The sequence below is a fragment of the Hyla sarda genome, chromosome 7 (genome assembly GCF_029499605.1).
Source record: "Hyla sarda isolate aHylSar1 chromosome 7, aHylSar1.hap1, whole genome shotgun sequence".
In the NCBI taxonomy this organism is placed as follows: domain Eukaryota; kingdom Metazoa; phylum Chordata; class Amphibia; order Anura; family Hylidae; genus Hyla; species Hyla sarda.
The window spans coordinates 198,873,196-198,893,741 of record NC_079195.1 but is presented as its reverse complement, the minus strand read 5'-3'; the positions used below and the strand labels follow the sequence as shown (position 1 = coordinate 198,893,741).

Below are 20,546 nucleotides of genomic sequence, written 5' to 3'. Positions count from 1 at the left end.
GGCTATAATCAGTTTAGACCATAATCAGTTTAGACCATAATCAGTTGAGACCAATTTATTGGACAACCCCTTTAAGGGACAGCCCTAGGCCCAATAAAGGTTCCTAATGCTGTCCTGTTGATCCGGCCATTTGTAAGGTATCAACTGGGCATTTTACATACTTGTTATAGTAAAAGTAAAATCCCTTGTGAGTGAAGTTCAATAAAAAAAAAATAACTCAGTTATTTAAAATCAGTTTTGTGGTGCTTGGTTACCTAAGGCTAGGTTCACACTTACAAAGGTTCGGACTGAAAAATTCCGTCCTCAGCCTCCAAGTGCGGTCAGTGCCGACCAAATCAGTTGGCACTAGGACCGTGTGGACATTGCTGTCCCCATCAACGGCATTGCCTGTGGAGCGGATTCCAACTAAAGAATGGATAAGACCATTCTTTGGCGTAAGGATTTCAGCGACGGAAATATCCGCTGCTAAAATTCCGCAGTGTGCACTGTGCAGCTGAATCCCATTGCCAGCAAAGGGACTGTGCTGCACCAAAATTTCCACGCAGAATTGCAAAAAAGAATTATCATGTGAACCCCACTTAATAGTTTTAAAGGGGTTCTTCTGTGGAAAACAACATTTTTTTTTAAAATAAACTGGTGCCAGAAAGTTAAACAGATTTATAAATTGCTTTTATTAAAAAATCTTAATCCTTCCAGTAATTATCAGCTGCTGTATTATCCACAGGAAGTTGTGTAGTTCTTTTCAGTCTGACCACAGTGCTCTCTGCTGACACCTCTGTCTGTTTCAGGAACTGTCCAGAGTAGGAGCAAGGAAAGAACTACACAACTTCCACTGGGGCATACAGCAGCTGATAAGTACTGGGTTAAGATTTTTTTAATAGAACTAATTTACAAATCTATTTAACTTTCTGGCATCAGTTAATATTATTTTTTCCCCCTCCAGAGTATCACTTTAAGGTGTTAAGATAGCACATCTGTAAAGCTACACAAAAATAAATACATTCTGAAATGCAAAAATGTATAAATAAATACATGCATATATAAATAACTTTATAACTAGATATATACATAAATAATGTAATAAATACATACATACATGAATTAATAAATAAATATATACATGAATAAATAATGTCATAAATAAATAAATACATACATACATACGTAAAAAATAAAGAAATGATTACATAAATTAAAAAGAATTTTAAAAGTATTGGCTCTTTAAAGGGGTACTCTGGTGAAAACCTTTTTTCTTTTAAATCAACTGGTGGCAGAAAGTTAAACATATTTGTAAATTACTTCTATTAAAAAAATCTTAATCCTTCCAGTACTTATTAGCTGCTGAATGCTACAGAGGAAATTCCTTTCTTTTTGGAACACTGATGACATCACGAGCACAGTGCTCTCTGCTGACATATCTGTCCATTTTAGCAACCATGCATAGCAGATGCATAGCAGATGTATGCTAAGGGTAGCATGGTGGCTCAGTGGTTAGCACTGCTGCCATGCAGTGCTGGGGATTTGGGTTCAAATCCCACTAAGGATAACAATAAATAAAGCGTTATTATTATAATAACGTCAGCAGAGAGAACTGTGCTCGTGATGTCATCAGAGAGCATTCCAAAAAGAAAATAATTTCCTCTGTAGTATTCAGCAGCTAATAGGTACAGGAAGGATTAAGATTTTTTAATAGAAGTAATTTACAAGTATGTTTAACTTACTGCCACCAGTTGATTTACAAGAAAAAAGGTTTTCACCGGAGTACCCCTTTAATACAGTGAGACAAAATAGGAGCAGAAAAAAACCCAGCCTAACAATAAACCAGAGGTCGTCATAAAATGCTAAAAATGTATTATAGCCTGATGACATCAAACTTTACCATGTTTCTCCATCACAAAATCAAGCCCATGAATTTAGTTTGTATAATACAGCACTCAAGGTTCTTAGTAGATTTATTTGGTTATTTTTCTCCTAATAAATCACCGGATTGCAATTACAGTAAAGGCTTTGTTATAAATCTTGCCAGGAGAGAACCATTCATTTTAAAGGTGTTTTTTACCACTTTGTCAATTTAATAATAGGCACAGCTATTAAACTTGTTCATCTCGCCACTTACCAAAGTCCATTCTTCTTATTCTTCTTCCCCCCAATGAGGAGACCATAAAATTCAAAGTGCTTTTATTATTTTGCAAACATGGAAAAAGCGGTTTACGAGAAAAATGTAAAATGGCTTTTTTTTCCCCTTTTTTTTCTCTCAACACAATAATCATAAAAATGAGCAATATGAAATGGACCTGCCATTCGGTCTTGAAAAATGTAACATTAATAGTTTGGCTGGTGTAAACGTCTATTAGTTTTGTACCTATCATTCTTGTGCCTATTTTTTTATTCATAATATTACTATTATTCTATTTATTTTAAAGAACACATATTAGAAGGCCTGCTTTCTCTAGCCCTTAGAGATGAGCTGTCATCTATTAGGCCAATGAAATCCACTACATCAGATCAATGGGCATAGGATCGAAATGATAGTTGGCCAACACAGAGAGATGGTGAGGGTGCCCGAAGCATGCCAAAGGTATCATGAGTAAAGAGGGTCACTATTAATTTTAGTAGTGACACTATTTCATGTATGCTTTATGACTATCCTATCATCAATCAGGTGTTGGTGTAAGTGGGAAGCTGTCATTTGATACATGAAAACCATAGAAAACCAGCTTTGGCCACCTTACTACCTTTTTTGGGTGAATCGAACCCTTCAATCTCATAAAAGACTAGTAATGATCAGGTTTTATTAAGAAAGAATTGTAGTATATAAATCCCTTATCTTTTTATTTATGTCACATGATACATCATTTCCTGCCTGCATGAGAAAAAACGGGGATAGCAAACAATATCTGCTACAACGTAGAAACCATACTGTAATAGTCAATATAGTGCAATCCCTTCAGTGTACATTAAGAGAAAATGGAGATATGGGAATTGATAGTGTGGATTTAACATTTTCATCTGTGTATTCTATTATATTGGTATTGAAAGAAACAGAAATACGTTTATTAAAAAAAAAAAAATTTTCCAATGGCCTCTGGAAATCACTTTTTTCCTGAATTATCAGTCCAAATCTATTCTACATAATTTATATGTTATGGTATCAGGTAGATGACAAGTCAGTAAATAATGAATGAGCACAATTCTATACGGTGCAGTATGGTACAGCGGTAATATAATGTTACATCAAAGCTGATCAACGAAAACATGAGCTTTACGGGCGCTGCGGATGAAGATAAGAGGAACCACTTTACTGTAGTGAGAGGTAGAATCATTCTTGGTATGCAGGGATATAAAGAAATTCATTCGGAGGAGCCATCTTTTAGTACAGAGTTTAGAATGTGTGTGGGGGTGGTCTCAAACTGTGGCCCTCCAGATGTTGCAAAACTTCAACTCCCAGCATGCCCGGACAGCCAACGGCCACTGGTGTAGAGTATATTAGAAATTGCTAATACTGTTCTTTTGGGGAACTTGCTCATGCGAAAATATGGAGTTTCTGGGCAGATCCATACAAAAACATACAGTAGATAAAATGGTTATAAAATAGGGATTTTCAACAAAATTGTCACTTGGAAGGAAGCATAAACTTGTTTATGCTTCTGTTTACACTAAATAGAGGGCCTGAACAGATAATGGGGGAGATTTACCAAAACCTGTCCAGAGGAAAAGTTGCTGCGTTGCCCAAAGCAACCAATCAGATCGTTTCTTTCATTTTTCAGAGGCCTTTTCAAAAATGAAAGAATCTGATTGGTTGCTATGGGCAACATAGGAGAATGGATAAATAAAAATGGGGAATTGTGTAGAGCGCTTCTTCTGGCAGGGAACGGACTCAAGACGCCACGGTTAACACAGGAAAATTTATTGAGATTTTTTCGGACAATCACTAATAGTGTTGCTCGTGATTATTCGCAATGCGAATTTTATTCGCGAATATCGCATATTTGCGAATATTCGCGAATATAGCACTATATATTCGTAATTACAAATATTCCCTTTTTTTTTTTCACAGTACACATCACAGTGATCATCCCTCTCTGCTTCCAGCTTGTGTGGTGTAAAGAAGGCTCTAATACTACTGTGTGAGACTGGCGTGCGAATTTTCGCATATGCAAAAAGTGAATTTTCGCTTATGCTAATTTTTTTATATGCTAATTTTCGCACATGTTAATTTTCGCATACGCAAAGTTTCGCATATGCGAAAATGAAATGAGAATATTACGAATATGCGAATTTAGCGAATATATGATGAATATTCATCCATATATTCGTGAATATTCTCAAATTCGAATATGGCCTATGCCGCTCAGCACTAATCCCTAAGCCACTCATGCACAGGAAGCACCGCAGGACGCATCTAATTTATTTGTTTGTGGACCTGATGAAGGAGCATGTGAGCGCTGAAACGCGTTGTCCGAAAAAATCTCAATAAATTGTCCTGTGTTAACCGTGGCTTCTTGAGTCCGTTCCCTGCCAGCAGAAGCGCTCTACACAATTCCCCATTTTTATCTATTCATTCTCGTTCCATTAATCCGTATTCCAGAGGATACGGATAGGGGATTTAGAGCTGCATGCTGCATTCTCCGACCTCCACCCATAACCTCCACTAGTGTTGGACTAGCACCGTTTCATCAATCCAGCAGGTCGGTACGACACATTAGGTAAGGTGGTGGGTCTCCCCCTTTCCTACCCTACTTCTTGTATATGACAATACCACACGAGAGAGCGCCCCGTTTTTTCTTTTCTTTTTTCTCTTCTTCTATGGGCAACATAGAAACTTTTCCTCCAGCCTGTGCTTCTTTTTATTGGACCCAAGGATAGTGCAATCTTGGGGATAGTGAATAAGAGTCTAAGTTGGTAAACTAACTTTTTATTATCTATTTAGATATGTGTAAATTATATTTTTCAGGCTTTTGGTGTGACTGCTTAACAATCTACTTTAACTACATTTCTTTTAAGGGTTGCAAATTAGTTTTAGCATACTGAGCCAACCTAAATATGTCAAATTTGAAGCGCTTCAATAAATAGTGTTTTATAGACGGCACCTGCGGTTATCACCGTGTAACCAGCTACATGAATGGCTCCCTAGTGGTAATTTATTACTCTGCATTGCTAGAAAATAATCCCCAGAGTTGTGTGGTCTGGACTCAAACTCTATTGATAGCAGCTCAGAAAAAAAAATTAAATAAAATAGCTTCTACCGGTCCAGCAGCATAATAGAATGTAGAATTGGCTATGAAGAAAAAGCCATTATTTTATGAATGGATTTTGTTTACCGATTCCTGCTGCTATTTCCAGCTCCGGTATTGCAGATAACCCCACGGTGTAGTGACACACTCATTATTTCTGAATTCTGTTTCCAGCCTGTAATAGCGGTGACACTATCTTGCACGATGGCCTCGCTCAAAGCCGCTCTGGCGTGGTGTGCGCACATCAGGACTGGTTAAACCCAGAGGTTTATAGCTTTATCTGTCTATATTGCTTTTATTTAAATTCGACGCGGAAGGTTATGATCTCATTAAGTATCAATTTGACCTTTTGACTATCAGATAGACCTGCATCTACTCTGAATGCCTGGCTCTCTGTAGCTCAGCTCTTCCGTGATAGAGTGTAGAAAAACGGATACCTCCCAGCGTTTCAGAGGACTAAAAAGGGACACCAGGTATTTGTTGTACATTCGGCAAACCTTCTGTTAAAGGGGCTATCAAGGGTAAATCATCAAGGGCTGACCATTTTACTGTATATCCTTGCATCGCTGTACTGTTAGTAGCGGTGATGCAAGGTAACACCTGATGGAGCTGCAGACTTGAGCTGCAAAACACGCCGAGTCATCTGTTCCTTGGGGTTGCTTTAAGGCCCCACTTAAATCTGATCATCATTTATGTTTTCTCTCTAGGGAAGACTCTACACCAGTATTTTCCAACCAGTGTTCCTCCAGCTGTTGCAAAATTACAACTCCTCAGGGGTTGACTGTTTACTGCTGTTTATCCTTGCAGCATTGTACTATTAGTAGTGGCGATGCAAGGAAATTCCTGATGAAGCTGCAAACATAAGTAGCAAAACACGCCAAGCTGTCTGTTCCCTGTGTATGCTATCAGGTTCCCCCTAAATCTGACCATCTTTCTATGGACTTCTCAACACCACTGTTTCCCAACCAGTATGCCTCCAGCTGTTGCAAAACTACAACTCCCAGCATGCTGTCCGAGCATGTTGGGAGTTGTAGTTTTGCAACAGCTAGAGGTCCTTAAAAAACTTGATCCTCCTCAGGACAGGCTATGAAGAGTAGATCATCAGGTTTAAACCTGTTCAAAGTACTGCTGCCCATCCTTGCATCGCTGTACTATAAGAAGCAGTGGTGCAAGGTAACACCCGATGAAGCTGCAGACGCGAGTCATCTTAATACGGTTGCATTAAGGTTCCCCTTAAATCTGCCCATTGGTTATGTTTTCGCTCTAGGGAAGTCTCTACACCAGTGTTTCCCAACCAGTGTGTCTCCAGCTGTTGCAAAACTACTACTCCCAGCATGCCCGGACAGCCGAAGTCTAGAGGTCCGCAGTTTGTAGACTACCGTCCTAGTATCTAAGGGACTCACTGCCATCCTGATACCAACATGATAGTAGCATACTGTCTATACAGTTATACGGTACATTATGTAAGGAACTGAGCCAATGAATTATATAGCTAATTGTTAGGGAGACTGAAGGAGCAGAGGTGGGGGAGTCTATAATGAGCTATTAGTGCCCCTGGTGTCTGTGTCTACCCCTGTCTCGTATGGGTTAACAAACATGAACCTGTACATTAAACATGCAGGGATATGCATGAGCAACCATTCATAAAATGATCAGTATGCATGGGAAAGGCTGGAAAACAATACAAAGAATAGCTTGTTCTATATTATTTGCTTGATGAGCCATGTAGTTTCTCAACCTGTGGTTAGGTTTATCCTTATTATTTTAGATCCTAAAGAAAAGGCAATTGATCAAGAGAGGAGTCCAGGAGTGCAACGATATTCCACAAGTGTAGCGGCTCCAAACAAAAGCAGAAAAAGGATCCAGCTTTCCAAGGGTACCATAAAACTGTATTTAATCCATATAAAAGTCCAAATGAACCTATAAACCTGCGAAACTATCTCAAGACAGGAACACAGAGGACTTGACACGTTTCGTGGCGAACCCCTTAATCATGCCTTATGGTGCTGTTAATTCCGTCAAATCCTCTGTGTTCCTGTCTTGAGACTGTTTGTATGTTCATTTGGACTTTAGTATGGATTACCATATTTTTTGCCGTATAGGACGCACTTTTTCTTCAACAAAACTGGGGGGTGGGGGTAAAGTTGGTGCGTCTTATAAGGCGAATACACACCTATCGTGGTGGTTCCTGAGGCCATCAACGGCCGGGACCCGCGGCTAATACAGGACATCACCGATCGCGGTGATGCCCTGTCTTAACCCTTCAGACGCGGCGATCAGAGCTGACCGCCGCGTCTGAGGTGAAAATAACACAAACCCGGCTGTTCAGTCGGGCTGTTCGGGACCGCCGCGGTGAAATTGCGGCGTCCCGAACAGCTTACAGGACACCGGGAGGGACCTTACCTGTCTCCTCGGTGTCTGCCGCGTGCCGGGATCCCCTGCATGTCCGGCGCTCTCCTTCGTCGTCGCGCGTAGCGACGACGTGATGGCGACAACAGAGAGCGAGGATACCGGGCAGCAGAGACGTGGACACCCCTCGGACGACGTGGACACCCCTCGGACGCAGCAACAGCGATGGCGGGGGACATCCAGGGCAGCGGTGACGGGTCTGGAGCGGCGGGGACACGTGAGTATTACCTCCTATACTAGTGTTCTTCAACCAGCGCACCTCCAGATGTTGCAAAACTACAACTCCCAGCATGCCCGGACAGCCAACGGCTGTCCGGGCCTGCTGGGAGTTGTAGTTTTGCAACATCTGAAGGTCTGCAGGTTGAAGATCACTGTCCTATACTTTACATTGTATTTGGTTCAGAATCCTTATTTTCTAGATTTTTATCCTATAAAATTAGGTGCGTCTTATATGCCGGAGCGTCTTATATGACAAAAAATACGGTAAATAAAGCTTCACGTTTCACAGTACCCTTGGATTGCTGGATCCTTTTTTTTAGTTCAAAAGTTGTACATTTGCACAAAAATTTAGCAGATTTTCAGGTAAACTCAGTTATAAAAAAAAAACTATTTGAATGTGGTGTGGCAGGGATAGCTTTATCAAGGGGTCGGTGGTTTATCCAAGTGAAATTTTAATTGCTAAATTTTTTGCAAACATTAGCTAGTTATAAAAAATGAGCACCCTTTTGATAAATTTGAGGGAAGTATCCATGATGTACGCCCAGGCAAACAGGGATAAAAATAGCTGGATTTACCCAATCATAAATTCCCCCCTATGTCTCTGAGGGGGTACTTGCATGGGCCTCATTCTGCTCTTTTAATGTACTACACAGTATATGATGATGGTCTTAGGGTTACATGAATGTAATTTCTCTTGCGCAGTAGGTACATGGCTTAGATACATTAAAGTGATATTTCAGTGAAAAAAAATTTTTTTTTCATATCAACTGGCTCCAGAAAGTTAAACAGGTTTGTAAATGACTTCTATTTAAAAAAAATCTTAATCCTTCCAGTACTTCAGCTGCTGCTGAAGTTGAGTTGTTCTTTTCTGTCTGACCACAGTGCTCTCTGATGACACCTCTGTCTGTCTCAGGAACTGTCCAGAGTACAAGAAAATCCCTATAGTAAACCTCTCCTGCTCTGTACAGTTAGTGAGACAGACAAAAGTGTCAGCAGAGAGCACTGTGGTCAGACAGAAAAGAACAAAAAAATTTTTTTGACCGGAATACCCCTATAAGAACCATTGTCCCAAGGTATTGGAGTTAAAGAGGTACCCCAGTAAAAAACTTTTTTTTTTTTTTCCATATTAACTGGCTCCAGAAAGTTAAACAGTAATTTGTAAATTACTTCTATTAAAAAGACTTAATCCGTCCAGTACTTATCAGCTGCTGTATGCTATAGAGGAAGTTGAGTTGAGTAGGAGCAAACCTCCATTGCAAACCTTTCCTGCTCCGGACAGTTCCTGATATGGACAGAGATGTCCGCAGAGAGCACTGTGGTCAGAAAGAAAATAATTACTCAACTTCCTCTGTAGTATAGAGCAGCTGGTAAGTACTGGAAGGATTAAGATTTTTTTAATAGAAGTCATTTTCAAATCTGTTAAACTTTCTGGAATTATTTGATTTGAAAAAAAAGTTTTCCACTGGAGTACCCCTTTAACAGAGGGGATCATAACCACTATCAATTAGCCAGAGAAGATACCAGGTACGAAGTGCACCTCTAATGGACAGACCATGTCACTGCATTACACAGAGAGGTGCCATGTAATTCCTCATTAATCCTGTGGTGGCGCTGCAGTAAAATAAAACACTTCTTACAGCTGATTGCTGAGGCCACTCTGTAATCACCCTAATGTCATGGGAGCTTTCTGATTAAAAGGAATTGAACTAATCCTTTTAAGCTTTATTCATGGCTTCAGATAATGATAAAAATGTATCACTAATACATTAACGAACAAGTTACCTAATTATATAATGAACCAGTCAATTATTTTATTAAAATTCGATGCTGTTCGCTTTTGACCAATCAATTAATTTCTACAAATTTAAGAAAGGTTTTTTTTTTCTGACACAGGAGAGCATTTTATGTATTTTATGAGCTTTTAATACATTTCCTGAGATATTTCCTTTTTAAGCAAATGTCACCTTTGGGGCTCAATATGTTTTATGAGTGGGCCCATACAAACACAGGGAGAGTATATAAACTCCTTGCAGATGTTGTTGTGATGGGATTTGGACCCAGCAACCCAGTGATGCAACAGTGTCCCTTGGTGTGCACCATTTTGTTGACTTGCCAGACTTCTGGTTCACTATAATTTTTGCAGTAGATCTCCAGAAATTCCCATTGAGCTTAGAACTGGTATCTCAGGTAACCATGGAATTGGCACAGGTGCAATACTCATACCAGGCTCCATCCTAGTGGAGATACTATGCAGCCTATGCACTAAGCATGGATGGAGGAAACCCATTGGCTTAGATTTTCTGTGGATATTGTGCCAGAATTTCGTCTCCAACTGTGGTGCCCGGCAACCACTAAACAATTTCTATTCATAATGCCACAAATAGAATAATAAAATGTGTCTCTTTTGTCAAGAAAAAGGGACTTGGGTGAAAATTGCATGTGGCTTGGCCAAAATGGTATAGCTTAAAATGTGCAGCTTTGAACCAAAATTTGACAACATTTTAGCATACCATTTTGGTATAAGGCACAGTTAAAAGTTGGTCTAAGCTTAGATTAGACAGTTTAAAATGTATAACACATTGCAGAGTTTTCAAAGGAGGACTGGGCATTTATTGCCCTCCATGGAGTTGAACTTACTGGGCTCACCGACCTTTTGGAAAGTGTTGTGAAAGGTAGTGAAAGGGTTAAGTAGTGCTGCTGCCCAGCAAGGAAGGCACTGACACTTCTGTTAGCATTTCATCCACTAAGTGAGAATAGGGACCGTCGTCCAGTTGAGGGGCTTCCACTTAGGATGGATCATCCAAGTATGTAGGGTAGTGTTTGGGGTGAGTACAGGGCTGCACTGTTCCCCATGTACCATGACACCTCTGCTTTCAGTATCTTACAGACACATTTTTCATCATTATCGCCTACAAAGCGAGAAGCGCTTGTGATGTTTCAAAGTCTTATCCCTTTAAGTTATGTTGTAATTATAGGACAGATTCAACAATGCGATGGTAAAGCTGTCTGATATAACAATGGCATTAAGGGGAAGCATAGAGGCTGCTTCTCTACAGGCTGTCTACTTTCAAAAGCAAAAACAGAATTTTCATGAAAGCTGCCAGAATGATAAGGTAGAACTCAATACGATAAACATAGCGCATCTACAGTCTCAAACTGTGGATATAAAATTGACCATGCGTTCTTGCCTTAAAGCAGTGTTCTCCAATCTGTGGCTTTGCAGCAATTGCCCTGACATCATGACCTGACATCATGGCCTTCGGCTGTCAGAGCATGATGGGCATTGGAATTTTGCAATTGCTGCAAAGCCAAAGACTGGAGAACATTGCCTTTAAAAAGCATTACGGGAAATGTTTCTTTGTTTTGTTTTTATGTTTGTTTTTTATACGATGCAGCATAAGCTTTTATTAGAGAATAATTGTGTATGCGTTTTGCTTACCTCTATTGCCTGATTTGGCAGGCATGAATAGACTTTATTTTGATTTACAAATGCATAACAATATGGGTTCTGTAATGCAGACTTCATATCCCATAAATCCTGTGGCTAAGGATCAGGTGTATGATCACTACAACTGGCCATCTTATTATTAAGCTGGGGTCTGTTTACACTCTGCATGTCATGTGACATGTCTTACTTACTGTTTACCCATGTGTTTACTTACTGTTTTTAGAGAATTATTGCCATGGGGCAAAAGAGATTTGACCTACAACCGCAACTGAGGTGCTTTGGAAAGATTTCATGTCTTTAGGCTATGTTCCCAAGTCAAATTATAACTGCATTTTCCCCAAATTTTTACAGCATTTTAGATATTTTTGCAGCGATTTTCCAAAATTGTGGTGAAACTTAAACATTTTTAACATATTTTGCATAACTGTGGTACAATATCTATATTTTTTCCATAATTTGGGGAAGATCACAGCAAAAACTGAAAAAAAAAGCAGCAAGAAACACATTGAGGGAGAATTATCACAACCTGTCTAGAGGAAAAGTGGTGCATTTGCCCATAGCAACCAATCAGATTGCTTCTTTCATTTTTCCCAAGCTTTTTAAAAAAAAATAAAAGTAGTAATCTGATTGGTTTTTATGGGCAACTGCACCACTCTTCCTCTGCACAGGTTTTGATAAATCTCCCCCATTAGCCCTGATTTACTAAGAATGCAGTGTAGTAAATTTAAGGTGCTCCAACCTTTTCTATAGATACCAGTCAAACCTTGGTCCACCAATAGCTATTTCTCTCCCCCAAACACGTACATGCTCACTTCAGCAAAGGGTATATGTGTTTTCATTAAGAATAGTTAAAGGAGAACTCCAGCCAAAATTAACTTATCTCCTATGCACAGGATGGGGGATAAGTAGCTGATTGCGGGGGTTTCAATCGCAGGGATCCCCCGCTATCTCCGGAACAGGACCCCGACTCTCTCAGTGAGGAGCATGTGTTGTCTACCAGTAGACGGCACACGCTTCATTCATTTCTAAGGGAGCGCCAATGATGTCTGAGTTCTATACTTGGGTCTCTTCGGTAATCCGATAGAAATGAATAGAGCGTGTGCCGTCTACCGCAAGTGCGGTACGTCCCGTTCTGGAGATCGAGGGAGGTCCCAGCAGTCGGTCCCACCATGAACAGCTATTTATCTCCTATCCAGTGGATATGGGATGAGTTCATTTTGGCTGGAGTTCTGCTTTAAGAAACTTCTGGTGGTGGCTACGCATCACTGAAAACAAAAGGATCTGGCATTGAAATTAGACATTGAAATTAGTCCTTCTTTATACAATATCTGTTTGGTTAGAGTCAGCAACCCCCCCATACACGATAGATAGGCTGGTGCTACCATCAAATTTGGTTAATTTTTCTCTAATGTGTATAGGGCCTTAAATCTCAGGGTCATCTAAAAAAGATTTGGCCAACTTAGACCATCCCTTTAGTTGCTCTTACACCAAAGGCCTGTTTCGGTAAGGCAAAAAGAGAAGTCCCCGCCAGATTTTGACGCAATGAAGCTGACCATGCACACTAGATAAATGTCGGCCGACAATTTCTACAGGACCGGTCGGCTGTCTTACCTGTATGCCGGCCTCCTATTTTTTCCCTGATGGTAGATATCTGGGGAGATAAGGATCAGGCAAGGATCCTTTCTTCATGGAAACACATGCACTAGCATGTGTATAGGGCAGTTGAGCAATGTGCATGTGCATAGGGCAGTAGGGCAATGTGCATGTGTATAGGGCACTTGGGCAATATATTTGTGTATAGGGCAGTTGGGCAATGTGATTGTGTATACAGCAGTTGGGCAATGTGCTTGTGTATAGGACAGTTGGGCAATATGCTTGTGTATAGGGCAGTTGGGCAGTGTGCTTGTGTATAGGGCAGTTGGGCAATGTGCATGTGTAAATGGCAGTAGGGCAATGTGCTTGTGTATAGGACAGTAGGGCAATGTGCTTGTGAATAGGGCAGTTGGGCAATGTGCATTTGATTAGGGCAGTAGGGCAATGTGCATGTGTATACAGCAGTTGGGCAATGTGCATGTGTATAGGGCAGTAGGGCAATGTGCTTGTGTATAGGGCAGTTGAGCAATGTGCTTGTGTATAGGAAAGTTGGGCAATGTGCCTGTGTATAGGGCAGTTGGGCAGTGTGCTTGTGTATAGGGCAGTAGGGCAATGTGCTTGTGTATAGGAAAGTTGGGCAATGTGCTTGTGTATAGGGCATTTGGGCAGTGTGCTTATGTATAAAGCAGTAGGGCAATGTGGTTGTGTATAGGAAAGTTGGGCAATGTGCTTGTGTATAGGGCAGTTGGGCAGTGCGCTTGTGTATAGGGCAGTAGGGCAATGTGCTTGTGTATAGGAAAGTTGGGCAATGTGCTTGTGTATAGGGCAGTGTGCTTGTGTATAGGGCAGTAGGGCAATGTGCTTGTGTATAGGAAAGTTGGGCAATGTGCTTGTGTATAGAGCAGTTGGTCAAGATAATCTTTGGCCACAAGCTGTATAAAATCTAACACCAAAGTTGGGAAGCTGACTTGGGGTCTTTCACATTTTCACTCTGCTTAATGTTTTACAATATTCCTGGTCCGTGGGACCCCCGGTTATTCACCATCTCCAATAGGTCATTAGCTGAACATGTCGTAGACCCAGCAGGGAATGATCACTGTTGTTACATAATACAGCATACACACTGAATGCAGCTACGCTGTGACAACTGACTTTTCCCTGTCATATACAATTCTAAGTCGCAGTATTTGGGGAGATATATATGAGTGAATTTTGCAGCCAATTAGTGACACCAGGTATGTAGCGCCACCTTCATCACATCCACCCTGTCACCTCATACAGCCGAGCTCTGATCATGTCACCGCTATGACAGCTTGGAGTCAAACTAACATGGTGTTCCATTTGTCAGAAATTGCAATTAGATATTATATCAAGCATCAGAGAGCATTTCCCAACAAAAATCCCCAAAGAAATAAGTCAACTCTTCTGTCAAGTTGATACAAAGCTCTGTATGTTATATATTCCCCAGAAGTACTGCAAGATGTTTAACATGGTGGACTTGCCATTCAACCATTGAAGGAAGTTAGGTGACAATCCTGAAGGAAGCTGTGACTACTGTATATTGGTCCTTATACTGGGAAACAGATGAATCGAATTTTTAGCATTGTCTCTGTGCTGCTGTCATGATATAAATGCAAGGACCACAGATAAGGGGGGCTACAGGGAGGCACCCACAAGCCACTCTGCCGTGTCCACGATATTTATACAGGGCTGGGGCAGTACCAGGTTATATCTATTCTTCACCATTGTGGAGCAAAGTTGATCTTTTATTTTTCCTACGAATTACGTAAGGCAGTGGTCTTAAACTGTGGCCATCTAGATGTTGCAAAACTTCAACTTCCAGCATGTTCAGTCAGCCGTTAGCTGTCCGGGCATGCGACGAGTTGAAGTTTTGCAACATCTGGAGTGCCACAGTTTGAAACCACTGGTCTAAGGCTACTGGCTATTGGAAAACATCTTCACCATACCATTACATGGCATCGTGTTAAAGGGGTTATCCAGGAATAGAAAAACACAGCTACCTCCTATCAAAAACCGTTCCTCATCTGTCTCCAGGTTGGGTGTAGTTCTGCAGCTCAGTTCCATTGAAGTGAATGGAGCTAAATTGTGAAACCACACCCAACCTGGAGACAGACGTGGAGCTGTTTTTTATTTTAAAGAAATTAGTTGTGTTTTTCTATTCCTGGATAACCCCTTTTAGTCAACATTCACATTCATTCCTACAGCCTAGGGTTCCCAGAATCTGTGAAAGGTTGTGTTAGCACCCAGAAATGAGTGAATTGATCAGAACAAATCCAATTCATCCCGAATTAAAAAAAAAAAAAAAAAAATTGTTTAAAAGGGTACTCCACTGGCCAGACTTGCATTGAGGGGGCATGGCCGACCCACGCAGCTCGGACACAACGTTCAAAACTAAATGTTACGAACGCTGGCCAGTGGAGTACCCCTTTAAAACATTTTGGGACTTTGGGGTAAGACAGGAGTCTCTGCTCCTGTACTTACTGCACATCATGGCATACATTGCATGCCTGTTGTTCAGTACATATTCCCTGGGCCAGGTGCAGAGCACCCAACCTAATGAATGTGTGCTGCCTGGTAAGTTGGTTGCTGGGTCTAGCTGCATCAGTCCCAATGAGTGTTTACTGAGCAGTGTATGCCTCCTGATTAGTACATAGTTAGACTGGTGCCCCAGTTTAGGGTCCTGTGAAAGCTATGTTGAGGCACAGGGCCTTTTGTTATTTTGACAGGAGTCCGTGCTCTTGTATACTGTGCAGTGAGACATATGCAGCATGCCTTGCTGCTTAGTTAAATAGTTTGGAGGGATTTAGGCCTATTTGCATCCCAGCTTATCACTTTCACTTACTGGAAGCTGTACATAACCACTTATCATTTTCACTTACTGGGAGCTGTGCATGGCGACTTATCACGTATACTCAATGGGCCTGGCACTTTGCTCCCAAGCCAGCAAGTGTAGTGACAAATCCAAATTGGCAGGGCCGGCTCCACCTATAGGCAGAATAGGCAGCTGCCTAGAGCACCGCTCTTTCCACTGCAAAGAAAGTTACTGCACACTGTCTCCAGGTCCTGATAGCAACCGCTCACCCCAATAGTAATGTGATTACATGAGGAGGAGGTTAGTTTGTTAATGTGTCACTCCTGTAGTAAGGTGGAGCAGGAAAAGGACAGAGCAAGGGGGCCGGCAGAAATAGCTTTTGCCTAGGGTGACAAAAATCCTTGCACCAGTCCTGTAAATTAGCTGTCAAATCTGAGACAAATTTCCCGATGATCTGCTTAAAGGGGTACTCCCACCCTAGACATCTTATCCCCTATCCAAAGCATAAAGGATAAGATGTCTGATCGCGGGGGTTCCGCCGCTGGGGACCCCCGCAGTATAGCATGCGGCACCCACCTGTCTCTTGTCCGGAAGTGCTGGATGGGTCTGGGTCGCGACCACGATAACGGAAGTCCGTGACGTCAGGACTCTGCCCCCGTGGGACGTCATGCCCCGTCCCCTCAATGCAAGTCTATGGGAGGGGGCGTGACGGCCGTCACGCTTCCTCCCATAGACTTGCATTGAAGGGACAGGGCGTGACGTCACACGGGGGCGGAGTCCTGACGTCACGGACTTCCGTTCCCATGGTCGTTACCCAGACCCTCCAGTGCTTCCGGACAAGAAACAGGTGGGTGCCGCATGCTATGCTGGGGACCCCCGCGATCAGACATCCTATCCCCTATCCTTTGGATAGGGGATAAGATGTCTAGGGTGGGAGTACCCCTTTAAAATACCCCGAAAATGAATATTGAGACTAGTGACAGTGATTCTCTGCTAAATGACTGGTGCAACTTTTAAAGTTAGATATACTGTAGGTGCATCAGGCTGTGATGGAGAGTTGGTTCTGAAAATGTTCTGGTTCAGTGTCTGTATCATTCTGAGGATCCCCTATTGCATATTACATCATTGTGCAATTACTACACCCCTGCAGCACTTGCAGAGTATCTCTTTCATATGTGCCAGGAGAACCTGCAAGCCTCCCAGGTATAAATGAAAACTTGAACTTGTAAATTCTTTAACGCCCTTTAGCTAGACTGCAGCATGGTCGTCTATACATACATCATATGAGAGCTCACAGTGACATGTTCACACAGTGCTACTACCTCCAATGTGTCTATCCTGTCCCCTGTGTGACCGGTGAGTCTACCTTCTCATATATCTCTACCGTCACTGTCTTCGTTTCTGTCATTATCTCCTTGGTATCTGTGAGAATCTCTTCTCATTAGCCTGAGTTTGCCCCTGGCCTCTTCCTCTGGAGCCGGATCCTCTAGAGATTAGAAGGAACTAATTATTCTTCGCAGCAGAGCATCGCTCCCTCGGGCGCCCAGTAATGAGGATCTCTGCTCCCGTTATTCTCTGTGCCAGCTTGCACTGGCAGTCTGTAGCCATCTTGTTCCGGCCATTTGTCTGGAGTAAGTGTAAGGAAGCGGAGAGTCTCTGCCATCCTGCATTGCACAGCTGCCATGCCTGTGTATGGGTAGCTGAGCAAACAGCTGTATGGGTTGGCACCAGTTTGCTATGAGCACTAGGCATGTAGTTCAGGGCTAGGGGAGAAGTACATGTTACTGAGAGAGTAAACAGTACCATTGTGCCTACTCCAGATAACAGACGGATTGTAAAAGCACTTAGGGCCATATTTAAGTCATATTTTTTCACTAGTCCTTCTGGCTAAGGTAAAAGCTATTTAATTTGTGTTATGTTAGAAATGGTACAGTACATCGCAAGAAAAAACTTACACAAGGCTTTCAGAGGTTAAGAAAAGTTCACTAATTCTGTATACCCAGGGGCAACGCTTGTGGCTGTGTAAGTGATTATTACAGTAATACTTAGGGGAGTAAAATGCCCCCTACAGAGCTTATTGACTAATAGAAGTCCTAACATGCCACTTGTTTTGGTCTAAATGCCTAGCTTAAAGGGGTATTCCAGGCCAAAACTTTTTCTTTATATATCAACTGGCTCCGGAAAGTTAAACAGATTTGTAAATTACTTCTATTAAAAAATCTTAATCCTTCCAATAGTTATTAGCTTCTGAAGTTGAGTTGTTGTTTTCTGTCTAACTGCTCTCTGATGACTCACGTCCCAGGAGCTGTGCAGTTCCTATGGGGATATTCTCCCATCATGCACAGCTCCCGGGACGTGACATCATCATTGAACAGTTAGACAGAAAACTTCAGAAGCTAATAACTATTGGAAAGATTAAGATTTTTTAATAGAAGTAATTTACAAATCTGTTTAACTTTCCGGAGCCAGTTGATATATATATATATAAAAAAAAGGTTTTGCCTGGAATACCCCTTTAATGATCTACCTAGATGTGCAGTAACATGGGAGAAAAGAAGGTAAGAGGAACATATAAACACATGATCACGTGCACAGGGACAGGCCTGGAAAGATGTATGTTACTACTATTCAAGCATTAATATTACCAATATTACCCCTATATAGAAACTATATAGTGATTTTAGTGCAGTTACATCTAGTAAATTACAGTTGATGTCTTCTCTCGTCAGAGTTATTTTTTTTTTCATCTCTAAATGGCCCAGACCGCCATGAAGGCTTCTTCAAGTCAAGACTTGTCTCTGTAAGATCTGTCAGACAAACATCTTATATATAAAAGAAAAAATAACAAGAGGTGCGCCCCTAGTGAAGACCGTTAACCACGAGTAGTAGATGGGTTCTTACCCTTAGGTGTGAAGATTGTTAACCACGAGTAGTAGATGGGTTCTTACCCTCAGGGCACAACACCTACAGTAGCATCTGGAGAAAGACAGGTGGACCGTTGCCACGAGGAACTTCCTGGTGGGACATCAGTCGGACCGGTGGAGATATATAGGCAGGAATAAAATGGAAGTGCGTTCCTCTTAAGAAAGGACGCTGGTCCCAAGGGGTATTTCTTTATTTGTGTAGTGATATAGTGATTTTAGTGCAGTTACATCTAGTAAATTACAGGTGATGTCTTCTTTCTTCAGAGTTATTTTTTTTTCCATCTGTAAATGGCCCAGACCGCCATGAAGACTTCTAGTCAAGACTTGTCTCTGTAAGATCTGTCAGACAAACATTTTAGGTTCTGCACTTTTCTTGCACTCTCCCCACCTTCTCCTCCCCTTTAGTTCCCCACACAGTAATAATGCAAAATATAATAATGCTCCAACACTAATAGTGCCCCCTTTTTTACCCCTTACAGTAATGTTCACCCTTTGTGCCCTCATATAGTTGTAGACTTCTTTTTTGTCCCCAAACATTAGTTAGGTAGACTCCCTATGTAGTAGGTAGGTAGACCCCCACTTGATACGATAGTTACATGGAAATATAAGAAGAAAAATTCCAGCTCCCGAAAAAGTTGCAAAAAATTCAAAGTCCAAAATGTAATCAGTCCAAGTTAAAACCAAAAATCAAGACACCCAGTGTGGATAAAACCCCCACTCCGACGCATTTCGGACTGGTTAGTCCTTAGTCATGGCTATTTAGTCACGATAGCTATTTCCCCTATGTAATAGGTAGCAAGGCCCCATCAGGTAGGTAGCTCCAAATTTTAGGTTTGTGGCCCCTGTTTTACCTAGGTTTCTAGGAAACTCGCTATTAGCTATTAGATAGGTAGCCCTATTCATCATATAGGCTATATAGGTAGCTAGGTAGGTAGTAAGTAGTCCTCCATATTAGCTGGGCAGGTAGGTAATAGGAAGCCTCTCTCCTTCATATTAACTAGCAGCTAGGTAGAGAATAGGTAGCCCCCAAATATTAGTTAGGTAGCACCCAGAATCTTGTAGGTCATGGGCCTGCAGCTCAAGGGACAGAGAGTGGGGAACCCACATAGCAGGCTGCCCACACAGAATGTCCTGATGTTAGCGAGCATCATGCCCTTTTTTGTGTACCCCTGCAGCTGCACACAAGGTTCTTATTCTAATGTCAAGACTGTGTGATAATATAAGATGGTGGGCGGCCTGGAAGACCAGAGAGGCCCAGGAGATCGCCCCCAGAGAGGAGACTGGTCCATCTGGCAGAAATACCAGACCTGGTCTTCCGGACCTATTATCCTTAACCGTTTGTAAAAATTATTCACAATTTGGCACAAAGGCCCATGGCTATCTCCTGTACCATGTTTGTTAAAGCTAGTCCGTGCACATAATTAATATGGTCACCGCACGTCAATCACTGCAAACCAATATTTATATTTAAATGCTTATAACAAGCTCACCGTTAATCAAAAATGTATGAAACTTGGCACAATGGTTGAGTTCTATATTGTGCCTAATCTTTTTTTATATTAAGGTCCTAGATCACAAGATATGGCAGTCATCTTGCTTTATGTGACAATATTCAGTGCACTACACAAAAACCTGAAATGAAAGCTACAAATGTAAAAACTGTTGTGTAAGTTTACACTGTGACCTAGAATCCTATTAGTTAGTTTCAAGCTATTCATTCACAAGATATCAAAACTTATAGTGTCCTAGAAAATGAGAAAGAAGAAGCAAACACAAATCATGTGGACATATATAGGGAGATGCTTTTTTTCAAGAAGACAGTTGATCACATGGTTTGGCAGCCATATTGGATTGCACGATTCAAAGTTTTCCCTGAAGTTGTTGGT

At 41.5% G+C, this 20,546-nt stretch overlaps 1 protein-coding gene and 1 long non-coding RNA gene across 4 annotated transcripts in view; one reads left to right on the top strand and one right to left on the bottom strand.

The window, feature by feature from the left end:
* LOC130283014 (uncharacterized) overlaps window positions 1-12,993 on the bottom strand; it is a 99,337-nt gene extending 86,344 nt beyond the window's left edge. The window contains exon 1 of the long non-coding RNA XR_008846591.1: window positions 12,922-12,993. This is a non-coding gene — a long non-coding RNA (uncharacterized LOC130283014). The remainder of the gene's footprint in view (window positions 1-12,921) is intronic.
* LOC130283012 (tenascin-R-like) overlaps window positions 1-20,546 on the top strand; it is a 551,407-nt gene that overhangs the window by 232,963 nt on the left and 297,898 nt on the right. The window lies entirely within an intron of this gene.